This window comes from Canis lupus, chromosome 24, assembly GCF_003254725.2.
Source record: "Canis lupus dingo isolate Sandy chromosome 24, ASM325472v2, whole genome shotgun sequence".
NCBI classification, from domain to species: Eukaryota; Metazoa; Chordata; class Mammalia; order Carnivora; family Canidae; genus Canis; species Canis lupus.
The window spans coordinates 12645448-12672663 of record NC_064266.1 but is presented as its reverse complement, the minus strand read 5'-3'; the positions used below and the strand labels follow the sequence as shown (position 1 = coordinate 12672663).

At 37.8% G+C, this 27216-nt stretch overlaps 1 protein-coding gene across 1 annotated transcript in view; it reads right to left on the bottom strand.

Annotated features, from left to right (window-relative positions):
• Nucleotides 1–27216, bottom strand: part of PAK5 (p21 (RAC1) activated kinase 5) — a 280280-nt gene that overhangs the window by 138967 nt on the left and 114097 nt on the right. Inside the window, exon 2 of the mRNA XM_025469322.3 lies at nt 19269–19414. The gene's annotated coding sequence lies outside the window, so the exon portion shown is untranslated. The remainder of the gene's footprint in view (nt 1–19268; nt 19415–27216) is intronic.

Genomic DNA, 27216 nt, shown 5'->3' with positions numbered 1-27216 from the left:
TTTACAAAAATAAAAAAGTAAATAAACATTTCATGTGGAATAAAAAAGATCACAACAGGACCTGCTGGTCCAGTATTGCTTCTAATTTGACATTAATGACAAGAAATACCAAAGCCACATTCATTGTATGAAAGCAACAAGGAAGTTAAAGATCATTGTTGCATTCATATTAAGTTGCTTATTTGTATTACATCTTCTATATTAAAATGCACATACACTCCTAGAACAGGATCTAGAAGTGTTAAGTATCCATCCATCTTTGTTATTGTATGTATAGGAATTTATCTAAGGGTTAATCATGATTTTATTTATTGGGAGTTAGGCTATGTTTTATTCCATGGATAAACTTCCATATGATTTAAATTAAGTTATCTGATGCTAAGAACTCCAACTCAGCGATTTTTTGAAGTAGCTGATTCAGCTTCATTCAATTAGCTATTTTAGAAAGGAGAAGCACACTGGAAATTCATTATTACTCACTTTCACACAAACATGATTCCTTTTTTATGTAGTTATAAAATATATACTTAACAAAAAATATATATACTTAACAAACTTTGGAAATACACAATTAATGGCATTTTAAAAGATTTAGGAGTGGTAATGACAAAACTGTATACCTGGAGGGCTGGATGTTATCCTGGAAAGAGTGCAAGTTTTATGTGGATTAATACCAGCTTGCTAGCCATATAAACCTCACAGGCAAGTCTTGGAATAGTTTTTCATCCCAACAAAACAAAACAAGGAAATGCCTCCTTCTTCTCCCCACTAACACCCCCCACACACACACACAAAAGTCTATCCCTTGGATTTTCTAACAGAACTTAATAAAATCAAGTATATAAAGTAGCAATGCTAGTTCCTCCCAACTAGCATATCATAGATCAATATTATATTTTATTTTATTCTATGTACCATCCAATTTGAGTAAATTAACATCTGGTCCCATGAATGATAAATAAGCCATTTATGATGAGAGAATGTAATTGACCATTTGTGAAGGTAATTGGTATTCCCTTTTCAGACAGGGGATAAAAGCCTCATTTTTTATAAATCTGACATTATTCTTGATAACCCAAAAGCGAGATAAGACCTTCATTTAGAGTGATGCTCTGAAACACAGTATGCCAAGGAGAAATTGATTTGACTTTTTAATTCCACCAAATGAGGAAGTCAATGCAGAAATAAGTTCGATTAATTATAGTAAGTTTCTCTCCCTCCATTCTTTCCCTCCACTTGTCTTCTCTGTTTCCATCTTTCCCTCCCTGTGTCTCTACCTTTCTCACCCACACAAGCCCCAATGTGCAACCTTAATAAAGCCAAAGGACAGTAATAACGTCATTTCTAACTCAGAAGCATATAAACACATTTAATTAGTGGAAATTTATCAGTAATGTAGCATTTCAAAATAGTCATGCATAGATACTATGTTATTGTGTTGCAATCATAAACTCATATACTAAAACTAAAAATGCATTTGATCAAATGAGTTTGAGCCATATCATTTTAGTTCATTAGTACTTTATAAAAATGTGCATTAAAACCAGCATTCTTTTGGTGAAGAATACATTTGTACACTTATGAAGGTGCTATTGAACAAATTATATTTTCTAAATTAATGCCTCTATATAATTTATTATTTTAATCTGATGCAAATACCTGGATGACAGCTGTGTAAATGTGCGATTGTCATAAATCTTTGGAATTATACAGGACTTTTCAAATCCTATAATCTATAGAATATGCTTGCTATCAAGGTTCTGTATTTTTTTTTTAGGACATGTTGAATCATGTAAAATCTCTATCAGCTACATGATATCAAATTGAATATAGAATGCACTTCTTAAACTTTAAACTTCTATACTTCATTGGTTATTATATTTCTGATTTCCAGTGATCTGTTTAATGAGGAATTTAGGATAAATAAAATGGATCAATAATTCCAAAATTCTTCTTGAACAATTTCAGTAACTCAATTACAACTTAGAGTTTTAAGATGTCCGATACAAACTATAACTGTATTTTAAAGAGGTAAGTTACCTTCGGAGGGCAGCTGTGGATTTTGACTTCTCTGTTAAAGCATTTTATTTATTTATTTTTTAAAGATTTTATTTATTTATTCATGACACACACACACACAGGCAGAGACATAGGCAGAGGGAGAAGCAGGCTCCATGCAGGAAGCCTGATGCTGGACTCAATCCCAGGACTCCGGGATCAGGCCCTGAGCCAAACACAGATGCTCAACCGCTGAGGACCCAGGCATCCTACCAAAGAAAGACCATTATCCTGACTACTCCAAACAGAAACTGGTTCTGCTTGATTTTGAACTTTATATACATAGAATCACACAGCATGTATTCTTTTAGGTCAAATGTTTTTGATTCAACAGTTTGTCCATGTGATTAATTCATGATGCTGTATTCTTTCTCATTGCTGTGTAGTATTTCACTGCATGACTATACCATAATTTATAAGTTCTCTCTCATGTTGATGGACATTTGGGTGGTTTCCAGTTTGGAACTATCAGAAATAATGCTGCTATGAATGTTCCAGTCTTTGTCTTTTGGTGAACACACATACAATGCTACTATTGGGTATATAAGTACATGGGAGAACTGCTGGGTCAAGATTATATGTCTATTTGGCTCTGGTAGATAGTCCCCATCAGCTTCCCCAAGTGGTTCCACAATTCATACTCCTATCAGCAGCTTATCAATTGCTCATATCCTCAATCCACTTGTTGTTGTCCATTTTTTTCATTATAGCTATCCGTTTTTCATTTTACTGTATAATGGCATCTCACTGTGGTTTAATTTTGCATTACCATAATGATTAATGAGTCTGAGCATCCTTCATATACACTGGTCATTTGGAGTTTCTCTTTAATGAAATATCTGGTCAAGTCCCTTGCTCATTTTCCTATTGGATTCTATCCCTTTTTCTTACTGCTTTGATGGAATTCTTCATGAATTCTGGATAAAAATCTTTTCTTGTATATATATGTTGAAATATTTCTTCACACTATGACACTATGTTTTCACTCTCTTTTTAAAAGATTTTATTTATTTATTCATGAGATACACAGAGAGAGGCAGAGACATAGGCAGAGGGAGAAGCAGGCTCTCTGTCGGGGAGCCTGATGCAGGACTCAATCCCAGGACCCTGAGATCATGACCCTAGTCAAAAGCAGACGCTCAACCACTGAGCCACCCAGACATCCCTGTGTTTTTCATTCTCTTAGTAATTCTTTTGAAAAACATGTACTTAATTTTAATTAGTCCAATTTGGACATCTTTTCATTGCAGTTATTACTCTCTGTGCCCTGTTTTAATAGTCTTTGCTTCCACCAAAGTGGTGAGTATATTCTCCTAAGCTTAGATTTACAATTCATCTGTAACTGATTTATGTGTATTACAAAGGGGGTCCAAATGGATTCAAAGAAGAGTTCAGTCACCTCTTAGCCTTTGCTTCCGAAGGACCACAGTTCTTAGCAACTCCAAGGATCTAAAGAAAACTCAGGAGAAACTGATCCAACAGCTACATTAAGGTAAAGAGATGGCCAAGTATCTCTTGAAGGAATCTTCTACTGAATATTATCTTATTAATTGTTATTCAAAGAAAGTCAAATAAAAAGGGTATTTTGTATTACAACATTAAATATACTGTCTTATCCGAAGCAGAAGTGTTTCTAGGGGCTGTATAACCTCTTAGGCTATCATCTCGCATATTCCAAATGAGACCTCTCATTGCATGACATATGGTCTACTAGTCTCCATGGCAGATATACGGGAGAAAATTTTTTGTTTGCTGATGATTGCCAATTGCCAGAGGCATCTATTAAATTTGCAGAAGACTTGGGCCTACATAGTAATAACCAGAGCAAGAATATTGTATCATAGAGAAAATCAAATAACTACTTTCCCCCTTATTAGCTCTGTATGAATAAAGTGAATATGTAAAGAGATGCTTGAAGAACCTTTATGATTTTTTAATATTCACTCCTCTGGCTTGGGATAGATGATCTTGGAAGACCCAACTTTATTAGATTGATGTTTCCTTAAAGGCAGGGAGCTTTGCCCAGGTTTCTGACTGTGGTAACCCCAGCTCATAGAACAGTGCCAGGCACCCAGTAGGTTCTCAAATAATTGTTTGTTAAATGAATGGATGGATGCTTCATAAACCCCTCTCCATGTCTCAGATTCTGGTTTAGGAAGACCAGTTAGCTCAGTTAGTGGGATTCCCTCATAATTTTAACACAAAATGAGCTGAATCATTCTTCTTTAATCTTTTTTTAAAAAAAGATTTATTTATTCATGAGACACACAGAGAGAGAGAGAGAGAGAGAGAGAGAGAGAGGCAGAGACATAGGCAGAGGGAGAAGCATGCTTCCCGCAAGGAGCCTGATGCAGGACTTGATCCTGGATCCTGTGATCAAGGACTTGAGTCAAAGGCAGATGCTCAAACGGCTAAGCCATCTAGGCATTCCTGCTTTAATCTTTTCAATCTGCATTCCCCTTCTTTCCAAAAGACTTCCTCCTATCTAAAAGTTCATATAGGATTATGAGAAGTCCTCATAAAAGAGAATTTTAAGGGCAGTTCTTAAAATATTTTAGACTGTAAACTCCCTAAGGGTAAGGATTTTATGTGGTTTACTACTGAATCCCTAACATTGAGGTCACTGCTCATAATACAGATGCTCAATAAATATTTGTCAAAAAAAATAAATTTTATCCTTTTACTATTTCTTTATAACCGCTTTCTCTCTGCCTTCTGCACACAGCCAGGAAACCAATCCATTTTGGTGTTTGGCAGGCTGTTCTCACCTGCAATGCCACCCACTCTGCTTTCTCCACATCTACTGAGATCCCACCAGTCCCCTCAATGCTGTTAAAGTCTTCCCTTCCCAGACAGGCTCCCCAGAACCTCAAGGTTGTCTAAGCCTCCACACTCCTGTCTAAGCTTCAAACTTCTACTGTATTCTATCCAACACTTGCTAACATGATGTCTTTCATTCATTCCTTCTGCATCATTGCATTCTATAAGCTTTCTCATATAGACTCTGGCTTCTGGAAAGCTAGAATCATGCTGTACACTTAGTTGGGACTGTTGTGGTGGTGGTTTTTTAAATCTTCCCTACAGCTAGCTGAATACTTAGAACATATCAGGCATAATTATGATTTAACTTAAAGGGGAACCTTTCCAATAATTTTGAGAGGGATACCAGAACAGTCCCCTATTTCACTACTGTTATCCTGGTGTAACTATGAAACTGCTCTCCTTTTTTTCTCTCAAGCCAGTCCTGGTTTGGACAAAAATAATCTGTTTTTTTTTTCAGGTTATAGCCAACATTGATACAATAAAACATTGGCCATAAAGTGTCTTTGACTTCTAGATAATAGGCCATGATTTTAGAACTGTTGGACCATTGTAATGAATTTGACCCATGCAATGTCTTTGCTAGTTACTGTATTTATTTGGATTTATAAGAGAGGAAAAAAATTCAAATAGTACAGCAGGTGGGATGGCTGGCTTGATCAATCTTCTCTGATCCCTCAACATATTGCTTAGAAACCTTCCTGAGAAAAATAGGAAAAAGTGGTGGAAACCCTCATCAACATGCTTTCCTACTTTGTAATTTTAAAGCCTTTGCACACGTGTGATTTCCTTCGATATTTACAACACTCCTCTTAAGTAGATCAAGGTGGTAGATACTGGTTTTCCTGTTTTAGAAATAAAACAACTTCATGGAGTTAATACCATTTGGCCAGCCAGCAAAAGACAGAAATTAGAATACAGTCAGGATTTTATATTAAAACTTGACAGTTTCTTTCCCTCCATTAAAATACATGTTTTTTAGTTATCCTTCCACACCTTAAGACATTCACATCCTTTTCCAATAAAAATGAAAATATTAGTTGCAAGAATCAAAGAGAACTTCATCTACAGAATGTTTGCAGACATGTCATTTGGAATGCTTTCTAAGTCTTATGGTTAAAAAGGATCACACCTTCCATTTGCCTCTTTACACTTTCTAGGGTGCCTTTTATTTTCTTTCATACCAAACTCAAAGAATAGGGACTAGGTGTTTTGACTTCGCTTCACTCAGCACTCAAGAAAGGTGAAAAAGTGAGCTTGAGACTGTGTTGTGGCCTGTAAGGGGTGCAGCTAAAAATGACTCAGGTTACCTGACTCCCAAGTCCAGGTACCTTTTGCTTTGCCAAACAAAAATGTCATGGAATAAAATGCCAAATTTCCCAGGAAGCTTCCTGTAATGAAATTTAATTTGTCTTTAAAATTAAAAAAAAAAAGGAAATAGACACAAAGATAATTTTTATTTTATTTTTTTACAAAGATAATTTTTAAATTTTCCCTGTCTTTATGTTACAGATAAGCAAGTGAAGTGCTTTAGAGAGATTCTGAGTCAATTTATGTTTTGAGCATCACATGCTGATATAACTGGAACTTTCCATTAGGAACAACACCTTTAGGAACAGCAGCAGGAGCATCAACCTCTAGCTCTGGTTGCACAGCACCCTTCTCTCCATGCCCTGGACTCCAAACAACTTTCAGGTTCTCACACTTCATGCCATACAAGCAATAAACTACAACAAACAACTTGGAATACAGTCTTGCCTGTACCACCAGAGCCCTCTCCTGGCTTAAGGGCTCAGCATGTGGTTGCACTTTTTCAGTTATTTCTTGGGTTTCTACAGACTCTCTCCTTGGCCCACTGTCCAATCAAAAGTGGAAATGCTGGGCAAAATAGACTGGGAGCTCTTTTAGGCCATTCCCATTGCTTCCTTCCAGAGTTGCATTTATCAGTCCCTTCCAGGAGCATTAGAAACAATCTGTGTGGTAATGAATTTCTAGTAGTAGAGAAAGACTGAGGTGTATATTTTGCCCCCTAAGTCTATGTCTCAGGGAATTTTAAGGAAACATTAAGCTTGTGAGTGAAGGGAGCAGGGTTATTCTGCTATGTTTTTTTTTTTTTTAAGTGTGCAGACACTAGGTTGCTGCAGGTGACAATATACAAGTAATGCCCCTAAAGATACTACTCTTGCCAGTTTACCAAGTTTTATAGAAAACTCTGAATTTCTATTATGACTAAAGGAACTCACACTTCACAGATGGGGAACCTGGAAAAACTACCACACCACATGGGGAAGCAGACAGCCTTCACCTCTGTATATGTGTATTTGCCATGGAGACATCTCGGGTTGGAGGGCAACAGAGAGAATTAATCTGAAAGCACCCAGTCCTCAAACATCTAGGCAGATGGAGATACCTGAAAACCTATTTCACGTAACTCAGTGGTCATCCCTGAGCTGCCAAGACTAGAAAGTGAACTCAATGAATCAACCACTGCTGCCCATTTTAGTCACTTACTTTTATTGCATATAGAAAACAGACATTTCAATCGTTTGTGGCCACAAAACCACTCCCTGGATGGGATAGACATCACAAGCACCCTACAAGGCTCCTGTGTGTCCCCATGAAGTAGTTTTTTGAGTTCTATCACCACAGATTTGTTTCATCTGTTCTTGAACTCTATTTAAATGGAATCACACATACATCCTTTTTGTGTATCTGGCTTCTTTTGCTCAATATAGTACCAGTAAGATTCATCATGTTGCTGTGTCTATCAATTGTGTGTTCTTTTTATTGTTGTATGCTCTTCCACTGAATGATTAAATCAAGATTTATTTATCATTCTTCTATTGTTAAACATTTGGCTTAGTTCCAGTTCTTGACTATTATGATACACTAATTTTCCTTGGATATAAATCTAGGGGGCTATTGCTGAGTCATAGTGTGGCTTTATCAAGATTCTAAGTGTTTCCATGTTACACACACACAGAATTTTTGCCATGTGTGTAATGCATGTGCAACTTTAATTGATATATAATCCGTTGGGCTTTTAAGTTTTGTCAAAGAGGGGAAAATCCCAAGCAAAATAACAAGCAAGCAAAAACAAAAATAAATAAGAAGGAAGACTTATTTTCTTTGACACAAAATAATCAAATTGCCATGCAGATAGGATTTACTTTATGAAACTGGTCAATCTTGAGCTACATGTTGTTTATTTGAACTTGTCTGCAGGCTAGATTGCATTTGTAGGTTGCCTACAAATGTGTTTTTCGTCCTACATAATCAGATTCTTTGTTGTTAGCATATATTTGTTTTTTATAAACCAGTGGTCAAAAATTGGGCGATTTCATATCAGAAAACTTCAGCTTTCAAGCTTCTCCTAAAAAAATGGAATATAGTAGACCTGAGGCCTCACTGCCATAGAGAAATAACAGAGTAAAGTAGGTTCCATTGTATTTAGATAGGCACACATGCCCCTGTTTGCACAGTGCCTACCACCACCTATTGTTTCTTACACTGCCTGGTCTCTGTAGGCATGAGAACCTCTACCCTATATCCTGAAAGTCAAGTTCATCCACATTTGTCTCATTTAAAGTACAGAGATTCGGCAATTCCAAAGATGAGAGTGATCTAGAGAGTTAAAATTTTGTCTTTGTACATGTTCAACTTAAAATTTGTGGAAATCTTTCTAAAAAGTACTGTTATACTAACCTGCTTCCAAGAAATGGCTGAAATCAGAGGGACAGCTCAGAATACATTGAATCTGTGTGCTAAATGCATCAGAGGGAATATGGAGAGCAGAGCCAGCTGAGCTTGCTTCTTCTGATGGGAGAAACCTCACTCAGGATATACACCCACAAGCCTAGGCTTCTGATCAACATCTGTTAACCATGTGAGCAGGATATTTGACAACAGATGAGAAAAACATCCCCTCTGATCCATTCAGCTAAATACTTCCTGGACCAAACTCAATCCATTATGATGAGTGCACTGGGCAGTAGCTAACTGCATTCATATATTCTCATGGTGCCAAAGACAATTTTATTTTGTCAGTATGCATTCCGGATAATCTGAAGATTCCTTATGCTAAACTACAAATATATCCTGGTTACATTTTTTTAAATGGTAAGTTTTGCTAGGCTCACCAGACACTAAAAGAAATATCTGACCACTCCCTGCCCTGCCAAAACGAAGGACAGAGAAAAGCACCACAAGAATCTACAGAAAGAGTAATGAAAAAGGCAGGATAGTCCTAAGGGAACATGGCAATAACACCACCAATCTGGAGGCCAACTCTCATCCCTTTGAAAGCAAGGCAGGGCAGTCAAACCTGATAGACAGAACCCAGAATGGAACTTTGGAAAAAGAACAAAGTTGTCTGACTCTTAAAGGAAGCAAAACAATATTCTCCAGAGAAAAACATCCCCATTCAGGCCCTGTGGATTCCCATATATTAATATCAATAATCAAACATTCCCTATCCCAAGAAGAAAAACACCACCAAGGATAACAGCTGACAAAAGAACTGTTTTTCTGCATCCTTTGCACTTCATGTATAGAATGAGCAGCTAAATACAAAATAACTATATCTAAAATGTAAAAAAAAAAAAAAAGAAAAACGGAAGAGGAACACATGAGCTAACGTAATCCCTTTGCCATCTATGAACTTAGATGTGGAAAATTGGTAAAGGACCATGGTATTCCATGATTTATAAGCTCTTGACTTTTTTCTGATTATCCAAATTACACAACATCCCTATCAGCTGTCCAATTATTTTATCCCCAAGACTTCCATGATCTTATGGTCACTGTTAGATTCCTATGGTTCAAGGTACTTGAATAGGCATTTTAATTGTGCTTCCCTATGGCAGTTAAGTCCACTCACCTCTAACAGTAAGTGCAGCTACTCAACTGTGCTGTTCTGGGTCCCATTCTCTCAGTAATATTAGGAAACTCAACTCCTAGACAGCATCTTTGAACATCGACTCAGGCCACCGATGGCAGCTTTCAAAGAGATTCTCAAAGATGCCAGACCTCTTCTCCAGGGAATATCTTATTGCCTTTGTGAAGGGAGTACCCTCCGGGCCCTCCTGGTCAGTTAAACACATAGTCAAGTGATAGGTTCTCAGATTATACCTAAAACCAGCTTGACATTCATCTTCCCTGAGCCATCTGACACTTTAACAAATCAAAGATACTATGCAATTTCCTCCTCACTTTCTACAAGCCATCATAGCATAAAGGCTTCAAAGATCCATCCTAAGAAAACTGCCAGGGCCAACTTCAAGTGTCTTTTACAAAAGATTAAATCTTGAGGTGCCAGGGTGGCTCAGTCAGTTAAGCATCTGCCTGTGGCTCAGGTCATGATATCAGGGTCCTAGGATTGAGCCCAAGCCTGGCTCCCTGTTCAGTGGGGTATCTACTTCTCCCTCTCCCTCTCCCTCTGTCCCTCCTCCAGCTCATGTTTGTGCTCACTCTCTCAAATAAATAAAATCTTTTTCAAAAAAGATTAAATCTTGAGTTATGTGTGAGTGCTCTCATACCAATAAATCCTTGCTGTCCCAGCTTCCATGTGGGTTTCACCCTCCCTTCCCCCATACACTCAAGGTTGGCTCCCACGCAGGTTTCCTTGGTTCTAACAGCACCTGTTAGCCAGGTACTTCAATTTTTCAGTGGGTGGGCTCTTTCTTCCTGAAGAAGGGCTGATACTCCTTCTGCTGAGACTATACTCATTAGCAGCTTGAAGCAATGAGAAGTGGCTGAGAAAAATTTTAATGAGAATGAGAATGGTCTTATGAGGCACCTCCTTCAGATAAAATTCTGGCACAGCCATCAGGTTAGTGTGGCTGTTCTTTGTCAAGGGAGGAGGGATTGTTCCTGTCTTCCAAGACAGTTTAGGGGCATTTAGGAGTTCAAGGTTGTCAAGGTCATTGACCTCAATGAACTCGTTCCATCTTAGCATCCTTTTTGGGGCCCTGAGTTTGAAACAGGAGATCCTACAAAGCTATGTAGTCTCCTCTGAAGCTCTGCCAAACTTCATCAGAGTCTGCCCTGCAACGGCCAGAGAGAAGTCTCCTGTAAAGCTGCCAGAGATGCCCTCTGGCTTCCAGAGCTTGCATTAAGTTGGCAATTAACCGCCCTCAGCCTAACATTCAAAAGTAGTCACCCTGCTGGACAATCCATATACCCATCACTGATCTACTAGTTACTGTATGCTGCAGTTGCTAAATCTCCCAACACTTGACCCTCCATGTAAGTCTTATTTCAATTTACTACATGTGAAAGCTTCAATAATTGTAATGCTGCTACATGCCAGGGTTTATTTTCATACCAATTTGCCACAACAAATATGGTCGCTATTGCTTGTAATCCAATTCCAAAATCTATCCACAGGGCATCCCTTTCTACAGCCTCGTATTTTAGCTTAGTTTCCCTAAGAAACTAACCTGAGACAAGCACTAAGTGCGAATGCTTTAATTGGAACATGCAATCCCAAGGTAGGAGAAAGAAGAGAAAGAAAATGGGGCAGAGAAGGATAGGAAGAAGACAATGTTACTGCTCTGACCACTACATTACCATGAACTATGAAGAAACACACCCAGTAGCCCAGCAAAGGCAACTGTGAAGTGACATAGAACACCTTTAAACATGCTGTGCAGGGACATATGCCCTGGAAGAGGGCATCAGAGAAATGGAGAGGGAATTTATGTGCCTTGCTTCCTCTTCCGTCTCATAGGAGCAAGCTGCTAAAATCTAGGTCAGTGGTTGTCTGCGAGGTATAATTCTGTCCCCCAGGATGACATCTCACTAGATATTTGTGTGTGTGTGTGTGTGTGTGTGTGTGTGTGTGTGTGTGTATAGAGATTTTCATTACTGTCACAGCCAGAAGGAGTTATTGGCATCTAGTGGGTAGAGGCCAAGTATAATACTAACATACTACAATGCACAGGAAGTTCCCTACAACAATAATCATTCAGTCCAAATATCATTACTGCTTCTATTGATAAACCTTATTCTAGGTGATGGTAAAGCTAAGAGAATCCAAAGAAGTGCATAAGATGTATTTGACAAGACTACCTAGCAGAAAAAGACAAAAGATATGGAATATATTTCACAGAAGAGAAAACACAAATGGAGAACAAAACATGAAAAAATAATGAACTCCACTGTAATGAGAGAACTCAAATCATGGTAAGATACCATTTCACACTCAACTGACCAACAAAAATTAAGACATCAAGAACACCATGCATAGAGAGAATGAGTTTCAGGGTAATTTTCATTTATTGCAAGTTGGGAGTATAACTTGCTACCAACTCCTTAGGAAAGAGTTAGTATTATGTTGTAAAGTTGAACATGTGTATCTTTAAGGCAACCTCTCATGCCAATTTGCATGACATCATTCCTGGTTTTAGCCCTGAAAATACTCCATCTTGAGAAACCATGTAGTTCCAGGCAACCTAGGATGGGTGGTTTCCTGTACACTGTATATTCTAGCATTTTGCTTCTATGTGGATAGCCCTGAAAAACATACACATATGCTAGGAGACATAAAAATGATTGTAGTATTACTGCTTATAGTAGAAAATGCAGAAAATGGAAATAGAAACATTGATCTACAGAAGAATTGTGATATGTTCGCATGACGCAATATTACTTAGATGTGAAACTAAACTGTAGTTACATGTAACAACATGGATGAATCTTAGAAACATAAATGTTCTGGGAAATGAGCAAATCTTTAGACTACAAAATATTATAAAGTTCAAAAGGAAGCAAAAATTAATAGCATATTACATAGGAATATATTCACATTTGGGCCTTTTTTTTTTTTAAACCAAAATAACAGTAAATGGTAGATGCAAATTTAGGATAGTGGTAAACTCTGGAGGGTAGGTGAGGAGATGGAATGGGGAGACACTGATCCCCAAAGAAAAATTAGTAATAATTAGGTCCCCAGAGAGTGTCCATTGGATTTTGTATCTTTGATGTCAGCTTTAACTATGTTATTTATTTTCCTTTGGCTATGTTATTTTATTTTACCCTTTTTATTTAAAAAAAGATAATCTTTATCTCACTTTTTAGAAATAGTAGCAAATAATTACCAACATATGTGCAAGACAAGAGTGAATACAATACATTCCCAAAGCCGACCGGGGTGGGTATTTTGGCCCCATGGGTTCTGGCCAGCATTTATTTCCATAGTCTAGTTCCCATTCTGCCTCCAAAGAGCTGGTGATGCTATCTGATATCAGCCTGTGAAGACTCATACTAAAATTTGCTGCACATGGTGGCTTAGAAGAGCACCACACTAAAACACAGACCCAGGAGAACTATTAAAGTCACTTAGGAAAACTAGAATAAGGCTTCTATTTAATTCACACAATTCAGTCTCAAAGTGAAAAACCCATGAACTGAAAATTACCATTTCACACATACATCCCAGTGGAAACATGCATGGACACAGCTCTTTCTAAATACATCCCTGATGTCAGCTGCCTCAGAGACCTACTCAAGAAACTTGTCCTTGTGAGAATCTGGAGCCTTGGTATTTCACTCTGGGACCATAATCCAAAAATCCTTTATTTTGGGGATCTTTTATTTTGCGGGTTTCAGCAAAAACCCACTCAGTACACTTATGGAAGGTGCATCACAGAAAACGTTTCTATCCCATAATCTACATCATCGCCCTTCCTCTCTGAAGCCATAAGGTGCATATGTGGAGTCATATCCGCAGCTGTCCTTGCATCCAGGTCTTCTCTCAACCTCACCTCTTTCCCTATCAAGGTATTTCCTTCCTCCCTTCCTCCCTCCCCCTCTCTCTCCCTCCTTTTCTGAAATAAATATCAATCATACAAATCACTTCCTAAGAGGAAATCTTATGATTTCATTAGCTCTAATGCTACAGCAACCTGGACAACCACCCATCCCTCCGCTCATTAATCTGACTTTGTTCATCTTCCCATTTGCCTAACATTTTTTCTTAAACATTATTCTTCCTGCAAATTAACTTTTATTTTCCTGAATTCTGGTACATCTACATACCTCTATTCCTTAATACTGCTCTGTCTCCTGGTGCTTGTCCCTTTCCCTTAACACTATCCATATGCCTTCATTATGGGGCTACAAACACATACTCCTTGCCTCAAATCTACTTCCTACTTTATTTGTCTGGGGAATACCTACTCACCCTGTAAGCTTTAATACAGATATTTCTCTTCTTGGTAGATCTCCCCTTCCTGTGTCAATGCCCTTTTGCCATGTGACCTCAAAGTCCTCCCACCAAGAAAGGGAGTCTATTTCTACATCTGGGCTGGTCTTTTGATTCGCTCTGGGCTATATAATGCAGCAGAAGTGACTGTTCTGAGCCTCAGCCTCAGGAAGCCTTGCACACTATCATTCACTCTCAAACCTTCTGGAGCCACCATGGGAATAAGTCCAGGCTAGCCACTGAAGAAATGATCCAGCTACATTCAATTACCAGGTGTGTGAGGGACAGCATCTTAGACTAGCCAGTCCCCAGTCAATGGTAGCTGATTGCAGATAAATGACTGAACTACCTAAGACCAGCTAAACCTGGCCCACATCAGCAGAACTCTTCAACTCACCCACAGACTAGCAGTAATAATACTTATTTTGTTCAGCCACTAAGTCGTAGGATTGTTATGCAGCAACAAGCGATACCTTTTCTTGATCCTACTTAATAGCAATAACACACTTCCATATGGTTCTTATTACACTACATGTTTTCTTGTCTTTCTCTTCCTGCTCTCCTTAAGAACATGGGAAATCTTTTTGTATCCCTAAATCTAAATGGCTCCTGCCAACTTTCAAATAAATGGGTATCAGAAAAATAATTAATTAACTAATTAAGGATTACAGTGATGCCCAAGGGATGGTTTTGGAGGAAGACCAGAATCTGAATCCTACCTCTATACCCTATATGGGTTACTCCAGAAATTTGGTTAACCTTGCTCAACTTTATCTGTTCATCTATACATGGAAGACTAGGATATATATATATATATATGGCATATATATATATATATATGCCACAGAATTGTGGTGATAAACTACATATTTCCTCTTCCCTGCACCTGGTACTGAGTGACTTTTCGACAAATAAGAATTAAATGGTAAAATGTATGTAATGCATTTATTATGGTACACAGCTTCATACTCGATAAATGATAGCTCTACTAATATGATCATGAGCATCATTGTTGTTGTCACTTCTTATAGCAGAAACTATCAATGCTCCATTCATATCCTCTTGGTGTTTATCATTTCTCTGGATGCTGATCTGATGGTGGCTTCCAATGGCAAACACCTGGGGTTCTTTGCCTGAGGCTTCCTCTGCCTGCTGGAGTCCCCCTGGCCCACATCTATGGCAAGCCACAGATGCCAGGGAGTTAATACCCTCCACTTCCATCCAGGGGAACAGTCTTCCATCAAGACAAATGGGAAAAGGTAGCTGATCCCCTTTTGCTTGGTTAGAATAAATCCAAGGCATGTTCTATACTTTATCCCAGAATTGCCCAATGGGATCATGCTCCTCTTGATCATAGTAATGATAAGGTACTTTTTCTGTTTTCCTTCTCTTCCTCACCCCACATCCCCATTTCCCTATAAAGGTATACTGGCATCACCTTCCAAATAAATCCCACTATCCAGAATTTTTTGTCTCCCTATTTGATTCCAGGGAAATCAACCTAAATCAACTACTAATCTTTCTGTTTTATTTTACCCTATTACCTCAAAATACAATTACTTTTTCAGGAACCTCGACTCCATTTGAAAGCATAACCTTGTAAAGATCTCTCCAGGTAATCAAAGAGTTGTATCAAGCCCAGTGGATGATGAGACCAAACACAGAATGTTTTATACCACCTTAAGGTTTTCCTGGATATTTCATCAGGGTTCAATTCTCTAAGTACATCAGGATAGGGTTAACTTGCAATTGATCTTGGGTAGTTCTGTGCTTATGCAAAGGGTACCTGGAACCATGGTATTGATTCTTGGCCAAGACTGAAGTGAAATATAATAACCAGTTATTTATAATGTGATGTTGGAAGTCCAAAACTCCCCCCAAAGGTATACTGTGCCAGCCTGTCTATGCTGTTTATTGAAACTGAATGGATTGATGGTTTACACCTGTTTACCTGTTCACAAAGCCTGCTTTTAGCTACCTGAGCTGTAGGGTATAAAATTCTCCTCAGTAAGCTTGATTCTTGGCTCCCCTCAAAGTGTCACACATGTATCTTGGTGGTTCATGATCTAAAGACTAAAGGCATCATGTGTAGTGGAGAAAGGACCCTGAGAGTTGCACCTAGAAGTTTTGGTCCCCACCAATACTTGCTGGGCTTTCTTCCTTCTACTGTACCCCTCCTTTTGTTTTACTACAGCTTCTATGCCTTGTGGAGTCTCAACAATCTTTTCCATTACCTGACACTGTATAATTGCTGCACTGGGCCTGTTTTCTGATGATCAAGGATTTCTGAGAAGGGTTTAGGGTGGAGAAAGGAAGGGTTTTCATGACCCCAATTTTAAAACTGTTTCAGAAAGTTGTAAGTACCGGAAGGCAGGGCTCTGTACTTTGCTGAAGCTCTCAAAATACTGTTTGCCTGAATTATTACAAAAATTTTTCTGAAGATAGGCTTTGAGGTTAGTCCATGCTCCAAAAGTGGTTGTTGGCTTCTTGGACCTACCTGCCAAGGTCATTGCACAATTCTTCATCCTCTCTTCCCTTCCTGTGGCTTTGCACATGCTCACTCACCACAAGACATGAAGCCCTCACCTCCAGAGAGCATTAGATTCTCTGGCAAACATTGCTTAAAGCCACATATTCTTATCTTCGTGTAACATCAGCTTTACGCTGTATTTTAGTTTCTGCTTCAATGTTCCATCTAGGAGCAATCCAGTAAAGTTCTAGTCTTGAAGTCATGCATGAGTGACTTAAACCACTAGTCCTTAAAAAATGCATTGGTTTCTTTTTTTTTTTTAATTTATTTTTTATTGGTGTTCAATTTACTAACATACAGAATAACCCCCAGTGCCCGTCACCCATTCACTCCCACCCCCTGCCCTCCTCCCCTTCTACCACCCCTAGTTCGTTTCCCAGAGTTAGCAGTCTTTACGTTCTGTCTCCCTTTCTGATATTTCCCACACATTTCTTCTCCCTTCCCTTATATTCCCTTTCACTATTATTTATATTCCCCAAATGAATGAGAACACATAATGTTTGTCCTTCTCCGACTGGCTTACTTCACTCAGCATAATACCCTCCAGTTCCATCTTGAAGGGCACCCGTCACACAGGCAGCCTCTCCTTGATGGGAGTAACAACATTTTCAGAATTCAGGAACCCTGCTAGGAACCAGAGAGAATTTGCACAAGCATTTGGAAGGCTCATGTCTCCAAGTGTTATGAGATAACCTGTCTAGAGAACCTGAGCTTCCAGGGTGTAATTTTTTTTTCACAACTTGACATCAACCTCCTCTGAGTTTCAGAACCAGGCCACAAACAAACACATCATAAACTCCTCTTTGAAACTGAAAAAAAAAAAAAAAAAAAGTACCACTTGACAACTATATGTTTAAATACAAATGAGCATACCCTTCATATGGAACTTAGAATTATGTCTGGGGATTCATAAACAATATTGGTGGTCATCTAGTTTAATATAGCTGAAGCAGACCCCAAATATATTTTAAATCTATTTATCCCCAATGCCATGTCCCTAAGCCAATTCATCATCTCTTGCTTAGGTGATGGCACTCTGTTTTCCACTATTACTGAGCCCTTAGCTAAACATAACAGCAAGGCCTTTTAAAACTGTAATATAAACTCACTCCTCTGCTAATAACTCACCAATAACTTCTATCTTCATAGGAGTACAATCCAGACACTTTTCTGCAAAGTCTCTTCAACTTTGTCTATCTCATGCTTCTCCAAATCTAAGCAATGCATACCTGCTTTCTGAGCCTTGAGCATATCTGTCTAGATCCTGGTTCATGGCACATGCAAGGTTTTATCTCAACTGACTCTCTTCCATCATTCAACTCTCAAGCCAAGATTCTCTGAGCAGTCTGCTCTGACACCTCAAATAAAGTAGCCCCTCACTTTGTTACGCTGTTCACTGTGTTTGCCAATGCTATGAACAGCTGTTAATTTCCTAGCTAAGCATTACTTACTGATTTCCTCCAACCAGAATGTCAGTTCCCTCAAGGCCATACCCTTTTCCTTTTCTGTAACTACCACATCCCTAGCATCTAGAACAGTTCACAGACATGTAGAAGCCACTCAGTGAATATATGTTGGATAAATGTACTCTTCTTTTTTACTATGACGTATTTTTGTTTTTTTTTAATTTTTATTTATTTATGATAGTCACACACACACACACACACACACACACACACACACACACAGAGAGAGAGAGAGAGAGAGAGAGAGAGGCAGAGACATAGGCAGAGGGAGAAGCAGGCTCCATGCACCGGGAGCCCGACGTGGGATTCGACCCTGGGTCTCCAGGATCGCGCCCTGGGCCAAAGACAGGCACCAAACCGCTGCGCCACCCAGGGATCCCTAGTTTTTTGTTTTTTTGTTTTTTTTTTAAGATTACTTATTTGAAAGTGCACAAGAGTGAGTGAACACAAGCATGAGCAGAGGGGGGATAGGGGCAGAAGCAGAGGGAGAAGTAGACTCCCCACTGAGCAGGGAGCCCAATGTGGGGCTCAATCCTAGGACCCCAGGATCATGACCGAGCCAAAGGCAGGTGCTTAACCAACTGAGCCACCCAGGCACTCCTACATATTTTTTATTGAGATACACTTGATATGTATCATTAGTCTCTGGTATACAACAGGATCTGGTATTTGTATCTATTACAAAATGACCACCACAAGGAGTCTACTTAATATCCATCACCTCACATAGTTATAAATGTTTTTCTTGTGATGAGAACTTTTAAGATCTACTCTCTTCGCAACTTTCCAGTACACAATACAGTATTGTTAACTATGGTCACCTTGCCACACAGTACATCCCCATGACTTATTTTATAACTGGAAGTTTGTATCTTTTGACTACCATCATTCCATTGATTCCCCATCCTCTCTCCACCTCTAGCAACCAGCAATGTGTTTTATGTAACTTTTAGCTCAGATTTAAACAAAATCTGTAACTGATTCCACATGTAAATCAGATCATACCATATTGGTCTTTCTCCATGTGACTTATTTTACTTAGCACAATGCTCTCAAGGTCTATCTATGTTGTCTCGAATGACAAGACTTCCCTTTTTGTGGCTGAATAGCATTCCACTGTGCATATGTGTGTACATGACTTAAAACAAAATTTAAAAGAGCAAAACTGTAACATAATTCATTCTCTTACCTTTTTTTGATGGCTATGGATGAATCAGACTCCAGAGGAGTTTGGCTATTTCTGTTCTGCAACTTTATGTTGGAGTTCTTCAGTGTTCATTTTTCTTCAGTGTTCATTTTGGCAAGAGGTGGAAGCATTTTTGCCACAGTATATTTCTGTAACAACATGGTATCAACATGCGTCAGAAACCCACCAACATTATGCTCCATTTAAAAATAAACCTCATTTATTTCACATTTCTGTACATGCCGCACATCCTTTCTCTACTGTTTCATTTTCTCAGGCATTCAGCTACTGACCTGTGATTCCCTGGGCTCCCCTCCCCCACCCAATCAGTGTTAGGCTTCCCTTAGCACCTTGCCTGCATCTGTCATAGCAATTTCTCACACTGGTCCACTGTGAGTCCAGCTCTTCAACAAGTAGTGAGCTCTATGGAAGCAGGAACTGTACCCTTGGTCTCTGACTCTCTGGGGCTGAGGCCACTCTCTAGCAATTGCATGTTTCATAGAGCTGATTCTCATTATTTGCAGTAGTCATGTTATATAAAGTAGCCGCAAACACCAAATTAGCGAATGCTGAACCCATTGCTCCTACAAGAAATCTAGAATTCTGCAAGTCTCTGACCTCAAAACATGCTCATCAATCAACACAGAAGATTGTTTTATAGTTTTATGACACATTTAATGTATATAGTTGATTCATTAACATTCAAGTTAGCCAACAGCACCAGAACTTACACCTGAATGAAAATTGCCAGAGACCATGTATTTTTTCCATGAGGCACATCATACCGAGGAATACTAGACAGCACTTCAGTACTCCGCTGGGAGGTCATTTCAAACAGCGGAACCACAAGCAAGGGCATAGAAATAGAAAAATACACGAGATGGTAGATTTGCAAATATAAAACCCATGAATAATAAAGATTGGCTATATATACACTGGCTGATTCAAAGTTATATACGGATCTGTAAGTTTCTAGCCTTGCTTATGGTCCAGCGCAGCACTGTCATTTAAATGAGTAAATAATAGATACTACTGATAGGGTACAAAGAGACTAAACATAGATTTCATATGCTTCATAAAAGATCCAAAAATTGAAAGCAGTTATTCTCTTCCAGCCTATTAAAAGGACAAATCCCAGGTCCTAGTTCTTTTCTTCTTCCTGATATTAATCACCACTCATCCAATTTTCAGACAAGTCCAAAGAAAACGTCCCTGAAAATAATTATAGGTTGACAGTCTACTTTATCCATTATGGGACAACCCAAACTGTTTCCAGAAGACGGCTCCATTTTTCTCCTTGAATAATAAGAAATACCTGCTTTTATTTCATTATATGCATCAGTTAACTGTAGGTACACAATGTACATACTCAGTATACTTGTATTTTCTGTAAAAATGCCAGTATTCTGTGACATAAAAAATGGAGGTATCACACTTTAAGTTTCGACCTTCCTGTGCATTCAAAAAATGCTTAAGACTTCCTTAGGAACAGGGATTTATGTTCAAAAGCTGTTGCAAGGATTTTTCCCATTAAGTTTACTTCTTAATATTAAAAACTGATTAAATTTAAACTTGATTTATTTGTAGTTCATGGAAAGTAATTTGCTTGTAAAATCATCTTCTTAAAAGCTTGCCCTATGTTTTAAACTACCATTGCTAAGATCAGAACTTGCTAAAAATAAATGTCTTGCATAGATAAAGGGAAATCCTAGATGATTCTCAAAGCTCAGTTGTTGAATGCTTCTCTTGTTTTAACAGGCTTTTAATTTAGTCTAAAATCAACTAAAACATAAGTAGACAAAACTTCCTTTTACAGTCTTGTGATAGTCTCTTCATATATTTCAGAGTAACAGAAGATAAGCCACCTTGTCAGCAAATGCAATTTCAAGACTGACATAGCCATATGGGTCTCTTACATAACAATAATTCAATATATTTTACAACAAAAAGACCTTGATCCAGAAAAGTAAAACAAAATAAATGCATCTTATTTTTATACTTATTAGTACCATTACATTATGTGTTCTCTATACTTAACCAGTATTTAAGTTTATTTTGTAATTAGTATTATTTTTATTTTTCTATTTATATAACAAATAACCAAATTAATAAAAAAAACATAAGATGCCAGAAATTTTTTTTAAAGATTTTATTTATTTATTTGACAAAGAGAATGAGACCGACTACAAGCAGGAGGAGTGGCAAGCAGACAGAGGACGAAGCAGGCTCCCCAGAGCAGGGAGCCCAACTTGGGCTCAATCCCAGGACCCTGATATCATGACCTGAGCCGAAGGCAGACTCTTAGCCAGCTGAGCCACCCAGGTGCCCAGATGCCATAAATTTAATATATGCCCTGATCATCACTAAAATTCTCCTCTCAAATTTCTTTTTCTTTACACATGCTACTAAGAAATCTTTATCTATTTATCTCTATACAGCCATAATTGCCACTATTGACCTAGAAAAAGCAATCTGCTCAGTAGACTATGTTAAGATAACAGCGACAATACTCTGAACCTGCTGATAATTTACATCCTAACATGAGGTACTGATGCCAATTAAATTTAATATTTCCGAACTTCAAGAAGAAGGGGGTTGACCTTGGAACCAACAGAGTTGGCTTCAGCTTGTACTAGCTGCACAGTTTGGGCCAATTCATCATTCCTCAGGTTTATTTATGCATCTGAAAAAATGGAGATGGATGCAGTTTTCTGTAACACAAAGGGATCCTCAAGATAAAGTGAAAATGTCCTATGTAAAGTACCTGGCCAATAGTGAATAGTAAATAATGCTAATTCTGGTTTTTGTTAAGTACAAAACCAACCCAAGCAGCATTTCAGTCAACAGAATTTAGCTGTTAAAACCAAATATCAGTGACCTGCCACCAGTTTTGTAAAAAACAAAACAAAACAAAAAAACAAAACAAGTTATAGTTTACCCACACTTTTTCTTATCAGCAAAATAAGCATCTCTAAATGTGTGTCTGTTATAAAAATAGAGATGGACCCAAAGAAGCATAACCAAGTTTTTCACCCATAATTCTATGCCATTTTGTATATTTCATTTTCATAGATTCATAGATTTAATATGGCCCCTTCATATTGGGCTTCTTGACCATGAGATCAAACAAAAAAAACTTCATTCAAATGGCACCTGACTCAGAGAACGGGTATACTTTTGGCTTACCTGCCAATTACTAAAAAACAAACAAACAAACAAACAAACAAAAAAAACCTCTAAAATTCTATTTTATATAAAACAGAAGATTTGCCATCAACTATATTAGTACAAATACTTCTTGTACCTTGTTTTCTCCTCTCATTCAAGAATAAGAGCACTTATGCAGATCATTTCAGGTAGTTTAGATCCAGGATGAAATGAACCCCATCAGCACTTATGCAGATGCAGATCATTTCAGGTAGTTTAGATCCAGTATGAAATGAACCCCATCAGCACTTATGCAGATGCAGATCATTTCAGGTAATTTAGATCCAGGATGAAATGAACCCCATAGAATGTTTGTTCCATTATTCATTCTTTTATCTACTTCTCCTTGTACCCAGAAATTTGAACATGTGAGTGGCAGGTTTCATATGTGGTCTGTGCTATTATGTTAAAAAAAAAAAAAAAAGAAGACCTTTTTTTCTCTAAGAGAATTTCTCATTAATAGTGAGTTCTGAGCAAATGAAGTCCAATGGATTATGAAATCATGAAAGATGCTAAATAGCATCAGGTCAAAGTCTTCCAACAACTCTGAGGCATTTGGGTAAGAGAAAATAAGACTGTATGGAGAAAACTGTATGTAAGACTGTAATAAGACTGTATGGAGAAAACCCATAATTTATTTCTTAACCTATTTTTTTTAACTAGGATAGAATCTTTCTAAAATCAAATTAATATGGACTATCCTTGAAAATATATCTTCATCACTGTGCCATTTTAAAATAGCTTTTTCCTTGTGTATACTTTATAATGTGGATAATTCTATACTTTCAACTAGATGTAGCACTCCTCATCTAATAGGAAAACCCTAGATACACAAAATGGTTTCATTACCAGGTTTGACAGTGTAAAAGCCAAGCAGAAAACAAGCTGGCAGAGACAGTTTAATATAAACCTCCTCTGAGGACTTGCAAACAACATCACATTTGTTTTCTGCTACTCATCTGCCCCTCTGTGATCTCTGTGTCTCTATATAATAAAATATTTATAGCCAGAGCTCAGCATCCCTTCCTCTTTCTTCACTGTTGGAATAAGGGGTGTTCTGCTCCTTGGGAGCGAACAAATAGCAACCCAATAAATTTGAATACATAACTTTGGGGGGAGAAGAAAGCCTCATCCACTGAAAAACAGATTTTCTTTCATTCAAGGCAAGGTAACTGTGACATATGGGACTGCATTTTTTTTTTCAGTAATTATTTATGCATTTGACAAGTGCATGGAATCCCCTCTAGGGAAACTTCTAGGGAGCCTACAGAACTATTTGCTCTCTTTGGATTTCCTCTAATATGGATTGAGCACTATTTTGTTTTTCTTTTCAGGGAATAATGAAGCCTAATTTTCTAAAACTAATCTCATCCTTTCCTACAGGAAAGTATCTTGATTGAATGTCTGGCCTGTATCTGTAAAACACTTCCCCTGAGACAATGGAAGGACTGAGCTGTTCAGGACTGAACTGTAGTAGTATTCTCATGTTAATGTTTCTCTCATCTGCAAGAGCAGTTTCTATGTTGGCTTTTATTTGAGGCGTAACTATTTATTTATGCTAACAACCAAGTAAACAATTAGGTTTGGATATATTGGTTTTCTAGTTGAATAGAAAAGGCACTTTGAATTTTTATTTGCAAGATGCCCCAAGTTCTAGCTCCAATGGTGACCACTTGCTTTTCAAACTTGATTGACTAAATCATCTGATATCTGGGATTCCTCATCTCACACTCCTGGTAATGACACACACAATTACACAGCTTTCAGAGGGTTAAATGAGAAGATACACGTGTAAGACCTTTAGATACTCAGAAGTGTTATACAACATTAGAAGAGTTATTTTAATTCCTAGGTGTCTGAGTTATATAAACATTAATCTGATACAGAAAACAGGATAACAGCTCAAAACTTGATGATAACGGAATTATGAGGATTCTCTAGCTTCCACTTCAATGGATCCAAACTGTCCAAGATGATCCTGCTGAGCTAAGATTTCCTAAGCAAGATGATGACATGGGGAAAGAGTGGGAAGAGAGAGATACAGAAAGAAGGGGCCACCAAGGAACCCCAGTCTATAACCACCTCCCTGTCTAAAGCTGGGGTTCTTAACTGGGGGGTCTTCACTTCAAGTCCCTGGGATCACTTAGATAGGTTTTAAAGGTTCCATGAATTTGGATGAGAAAGAAATTACCTATTTTCATTAGCCTTTAACAGGCAACAAAACTCAGGAATATCCTAAGGAGCTGTGATTGAAACACATAAGCCTTTCGTATCACGTAATTGCTGCAAACACCTTGAAACATCACTTGCACTCATCACTACCACAAATATACGGTAGTTATTAGGTCTGCCATTAGACATTATATTTCTAAATCAAGTAACACAGATCACCGTAACACATTTATTTGATGTTCTGGTAACTTTATGTCAACATAATTAGCTTCCTTTATGACCCTAGGTATTTTACTTTATGCATTTTATTTTTTTTTAATTTTATTTATTTATTTATGATAGTCACACAGTGAGAGAGAGAGAGGCAGAGACATAGGCAGAGGGAGAAGCAGGCTCCATGCACTGGGAGCCCGATGTGGGATTCGATCCCGGGTCTCCAGGATCACGCCCTGGGCCAAAGGCAGGCGCCAAACCGCTGCGCCACCCAGGGATCCCTACTTTATGCATTTTAAAACAGTATATTGTCATCGTGGTCACCTTGTGATTCCACTCCTAGGTATCTACCTATCTACCCAAAAGAAGTGAAAACCAACACTCAAATATTCTGGTACAGGGATGTTTATAGCAACATTATTTACAAGGGCTGAAAGGTAGAAACAATACAAATATCCATCAACAAATGAATGGATAAATAGAATATGGCATTTTTATACAACAGAGTATAATTCAGGCATAAAAAAGAATGAAGTATGCTCCATGCTATAGTGTGGATGAACCTCAAACACACGCAAGTGAAAGAAGCCAGACACAGTCACATGTGGTATGACTCTACACATATGAAATATCCAAAATAGGTAAATCCACATAAAGAGAAAGCAGATGGATGCTAACTAGGGACTTGGGGGTCACGGTTATGAAGAGAACAGAGTACAGGGTTTTATTTTCAAATGGTGGAATATTTTGGAGCTAGATGGATGTGGCAGTTGTATAACTTTACATATATTAAATGCCAGTAACTTGTCTACTTTAAAATGGTTAACTTTATGTCATGTGAATTTCATTTTGACAAGTAAAATCAAACACGATGTTAAAAACTGGCTTCCAGTCTTCCTGAGACAGCCAAAGAAGTCAACTTTCAACTATAGTTGATAATTTTGTATCACTGGTTAATTTTTAGATTGGGAAAACTTAACATTATACATCTATTGAACTGTGCATAATTGTCCCATTTTTTGTTACCTGTATGACTTTATACAGGGTTGGCATAAATTATTGCACATTGTTCAAAAGGGAACTAGCAGATCACATCAGCATTGTTGTCAATTCCTTGAAAGTGGTAACTGTAGATGGATAACTTTTGCCATAAAACTAAATGCCTTCTTAAATCAGACCTTTTGGTCAAGGACTTTGACTCTGGAATATAGGTAGGGAGATATTAAATGTAAAATACAGCAACATAAATCTGAATATTCAGAGTCTTTGTCTAGATTCTGAAATTATCTAATGATAATCTGCAAGTAATGAAACATTGCTCATAATAGGTCTCTGCCATTTATTTCATTTGTATATTTTCCATATTGAAAACATTTCCAAATATTTGATTTTAATTTGTTGTAGAACTCGAACCTACAAAGCTATGTATATTGCCACTGTTTAAATTCCTGTGATTCAGAACTCTTAAATTTTTTTTTATGTTTTATAAAATCAAGCTTTAAATGATGACAAAATAAAGTTAAATATGTATGTTTAGAAAAAAAAAAAAAGCCTCCTCTTCCTTTGGCCCTGCTGAAGATACTGACCTTATTCCACAGTTACGCAAATTTTCCTAGCATACCAGAGCACCCCAAGGTCTGAAGTTAAAACTAGCAGGAAGTAAGGATACAGCCAATGAACATTAAGCTTGCTATTAAACAATTCATATTTACCTCTACATTTTTTAAAAGATTGTATTGATTTATTTGAGAGAGAATGAGAGAGAACATAAGTGGTGTGGGAGGAGCAGAGGGAGAGGGAGAAGCAGACTCCCTGCTGAGTACGGAGCCCCATACAGGGCTTGATACCAGGACCCTGGGATCATGACCTGAGCCAAGGGCAGACACTTAACTGACTGAGACACCCTGGTGCCCCTATATTTTTCATATACTCTTACAGATATATTCCAGAAAAGAGAGAATGTGATCAAAAACTTTCCAGGTAAAGGTGGCTATTAGCTATTATAACAAACTACACATTTTAAATGGCCAGAAGTAGCAGACATTGCTTTGTTAACAGTAAAGTTTCCCCATGCTATCTATCAGTTCTCCCACGTACTATTTTAGGAATATCTTCATGTTAGGTGTAACGCTCCTAGAGCTTTATTCCACATCCTTTGTTATTTTTTTTTCATTCAACAAATACACATTATAATATCCACTAGTAACACGTTATGGAGAAAGAAAAAAAGTTGAGCAGGAATGAGAATGACAGAAAGTTACTAGAAAAGGAGATCAAGAAAGAACTCCCAAGAGGTGACATTGGAACAGAAACTTGAATAAGGTGAGTTTGATACTCATCAATATTCCTTTGAGTAATA